Raw genomic sequence first — 4,400 nt, 5'->3', positions numbered from 1 at the left:
TTCAGCGCATTACCAGTTCGGTACGGCCACGATCCTTGTGCTTAGAACCTGCTGTGTACAATGGAGGCTTTCCAATGGAAGAGTGCCACGTATCATTCTTGAAGATTCGACCGTTAGCTCCTGCTCTGTATTTAACCAATCCTAAGGACAACGGACAATCAGCCTTAACAACTTTGAGCTTTTTCCTCACGAATAAGCGAATACAAACGAACAAACAATCTGATTTTGCAGAGAGAGACTACTCAATCATCTTGCTTACTGAACTTATTCTGTGAAGCTTCTTTCTAATTGTACTGTGTGTGAATCGAGAGAGAGAGCTAGAATCAAAACACCATTAGCTGAGTGATATTCTTCATCTTGTAATTGAACAGAAAGTGTTCTGTTCAATAGTGAGCTAAGTGTGTGTAAACTGTATTTGATTCTTATCATCTTATAGTGAATCCTTCCGGTGGTTGGAAGAATGGGTGATGTAGGAGAGTTTCTCCGAACATCCATAAACAAACTGTTGTGTTCTTCATTTCTGTCATCTTTTCATATTTCATCTTGTGCTTCAAACCCAAGTAAACAATTCCGCCTTGAATCTGTTTCAAGTGTTTACACAAGTTTGCGTAGATTAGAAAGAGATATTAATCCCTAACAGGATTTCTATCAAACTGTTTTTCATAAGCCTTCATCCTTAGCCAGACCCCCGTCTCTATCGATAAAGCCGATCCTATCAATCCTCGGATGGGGGCTAGAGAATGGGCTGGAAGTCCTCCACAGTAGGGAATATGCGCACCCCACCAATGATGAATGCCCGGGATGTTGTGCTCCAACGCCCTTGCATGTGCACCATAAGCCGCTCGTCTATCATGGTTCTCATCAAATGTAGAATCTCATTCACACCAAAGGGTGAAATGTGAGAGTGTTGACTTTAAACTACTTTCTAAAACTCCTCAGTCTTTCTTCTGATATGTCCATGACGCTATTCAGAACACAAGTTTATTAGACTCTCACATTTTAACACTTCCTTCCCCCTTTTTTGGCTTATCCCTATGAACATCTACGTTTTTTTACTAGCATGCTAAACATTCTTCCCTAAGCATTGAGATTGGCTTACGACATGTAGAATGTCGTAATCAAGAAGAAATGAGATGAGAGCAATCGATGTATCTCAGTGCTTTATCGATACATTTTGGGGGCCTACCAGCGTAGTTAGCATCTTAGAGATGCTCTTTGACTACACGGCTTCGAATTATCGTTTGAGCAATTTGAGCCCGTTCATGTGCTAACAATGTTTATGAAAACGCTTTTGTTTATACACCTCTTCAATTAAAAGCGTCGAGCTTTGTCGGGTTTTACCCTCATGCAATTTAAGCAATTAAGCAATCAAGCAAATGTGAATGCAAGATTCACATTATTCACGGGTTCTCACACCCTCAAGCAAAAATTTTGTGAAATTATAAACGTAACATCCTTCAGAAATTTTATGGTAGTTTGGCCAACTACATGTTTTGAGCTAAACATCATAGGTAATCCCCAGCAGAGTCGCCAATTTTCTGTACGCGTTCATTTTTGTTCCCTTCCATTTTCTGGCGCGTATGCCCTTTTTTAATTGACATACGCTCCCTTTTTCCGAATTAAATTGGCCCGTACAGGTTTTAAATCGACACACTCGCGAATGTATCGATCTAATTGACTTGAGAGTCGCCACTTTAGCTTACTTCCCAAAGAAACTAAAAAAAAGAAAAATCAGAGATTCGTTAGTAGAGTTCGGTGTTTGGTTACGTATTAGGAAAGGGCCTACGGCGCTATGTCCTATACGCCTGTCTTTACAGACAGTCTCTACTCCTAAGTAATTGGCCAGTTGATGTTTGAAGGATTGTTACGTTTTCGTTCTGAGTTCAGAACACTTTTGCTTGTGTGAGAAAATCTTAATCATTTTTACAAGGGGCTAGTCCTATTCATAAGGTGTTTGATGAGGATAAAGTATTTGAAAAGCATTGAAACATTGAAAAGCATCGAAAAGTAAAGAGCAAAATTCTCAGGAAAAACAAGAATCACGATTCCAGAGGAAAGACATACGAGTGTGAACGACAAGGACAAAGTTTCGGATTTAAGATTGGAAATCTTATGCTCTTTGGACAAAGAAGAGAAGAGAATGAATTAACCCAAGGTCCTAAGTGTTTCCCCTTTTGAAATTGTCAGAGTTAAGTAAAACTCCGAACACAACACATTAAAATGAGTCATTTTCAAAATAATTCCCAAAATTCCCAAAAATTTCATATGATAGTCAAAAATATTATTAAAAGCTCACATGAATCGAGTTTGGAATTTTCGGAGTTATAGAACCCCCGATATGACACTGGAAAGATAGACATTTTTCCAAACAGGCCCTCAAAATTCCGTGAAAATTTATTTTTGAAGAAAATTATATTTTGGAGTTTTGGGGAAAATTTGAGAAAGTTTGAAAATGGTTTGAATGTTAGAATCATCATTTTAAGGTGGTTTGTTAAAATTGGGAAACAAAAGAACCTAAGTTTATTTTAATTTTTTTTTAAAAGTTTTAAATTAAAATAAAAGTAAAAGAAAGTTTAGGGGTCCAATTAAAACATCAAGAAGAGATCAGGGACTACTTTAATTTCGAATTAATAAATTAATTCGAAATTAAAGTTCTCAGGCTTATTTACAAATAAAAGAGACCCAAGGGCCTCTTTGAAACTTCAACAGAAGTTGAAGGAAATGAAATATAACAAAAGAAATTAAAACTCTAGCTGGCCCTATGCTCTCCTCCCGTGACTTCTCCGGTGTCTTCTCCGGCGTCCTACTGCAGTTCATCTTGCGAATCCAGCCAGATCCAATCCTCTAGTGGACAAAAATCAAACCTTCTGTTAAGCCGTGAATCTGCTGGATGTCGCCTACGCTTCGTTTAACCTCCCGACTATTGTGAAGCTCGCCGCGACAGTCCATCTGATCACTAGGCGTTCGCCTGCACGCCGGATTTGCCTTTCGATGCTTCAAAGATGAGATACCAAACGAAGAACAGCTGAAGAAACAGACTGTTCTTTTCAGCTAACGAGATTTTCACAGTTTCAACAGGATGAAACTGTAGTTTTAGACAGAGTTTGCTCTAATCACCTTCTCAATCCTAATTAAGCATAATCCAGTATTTTTTTTTTGAAAACGACTTAGCGTCATTTCATTAAAAATTCCCAAAAACGGGAAAAAAAGCCATGAGTTTAAGATATCATTCTAGACAGGCCTAGAATGATTTTGAAGTCGTAACATTCTGAATAAAAGCTAAAAAGCTAAAAACGTAAATGAATTATCTATTTACAATGCTTTCAATTCTAGTGAGTTTAAAAAACGATAAATTCCAGTTACTACAGATATTTCAGTTCTGCTCCGTGTTTGGAATTCTTCTCCACGTTCCCGCGAGGGCGCTGCAATCCGATACAATATATTTCCATAACTCGTCAATGCTCCTGCGGGTTCTGTCATATACCCTTGCATTCCGTTCTTGCCAAATGTTATACACCACCGCTCCAAAGCCGCACTTGAACACGCTTGTTGCAAATCTATTTCCCTTGGTTTTGAGTAGTGTTGCTTCTTTGATTTCATTCCATTCGCTTGGGAAACTGATAAGCTCCAGGCTTTTATAGAATCTGTCCCAAAGCTCCGAAGTAATACAGCAGCTCCCGAGTAGGTGATCTATGGTTTCTTCATTTCATATGCATAGAAGACAGCTCGCGTCCAGGATGCTCATATACTTACTGATACGATCACGAGTGCTGAGTCTTTCCCAGAAGGCGAGCCATAGGATGAACTGGTGTCGAGGGATAATCTTCGTTGACCATACAAGAGGAGCCCATTCTACTTTCTGCACTTTTTCCCGGATTACCTCCCATATTTTCTTCAATATCAGCTTCCCATTGTCCTCAGCTTTCCATTCATGAATATCTGGTATGTCGTGTAGTTGTATATTACTTATATGATCAAATATCATCTTTCCTTCTGGAATTCTTCTCAAAAGCAAGTTCCAATTCCCGTCTTTGATGTCTCTGATTTTCGCTTTTGCGCAGTCCCTTCTGATACGAGTATTTTGAAACTCCTCCTTGTCGATGATAGGCTGGTAGTCTAATCCAGTATTCTATCAGCCATGATTTAATCCAATCATCACAGAAGTGAAATCAAAAGAAAGAGCAAACATGAAATGGCAGAATGAACCTGTGATCGGAATTTAACAATCAAACGGAAATGAAGTTTATGAACAAATCTTAGATAATCCTAATCTAATGTCTAGCATCCAGAATCTAACGAATAACCAAATCAAATCAACTCACAGCACAACAGCAATGAAACAAACAAACTCAAATAGCAATCGGCATCAGTGTTCATAACAGATGCCTCCAATCAAGTAT

This window comes from Impatiens glandulifera, chromosome 1 (genome assembly GCF_907164915.1).
Source record: "Impatiens glandulifera chromosome 1, dImpGla2.1, whole genome shotgun sequence".
Classification (NCBI taxonomy): Eukaryota; Viridiplantae; Streptophyta; class Magnoliopsida; order Ericales; family Balsaminaceae; genus Impatiens; species Impatiens glandulifera.
The sequence above is the reverse complement of the archived record's forward strand: the minus strand, read 5'-3'. Positions refer to the sequence as shown.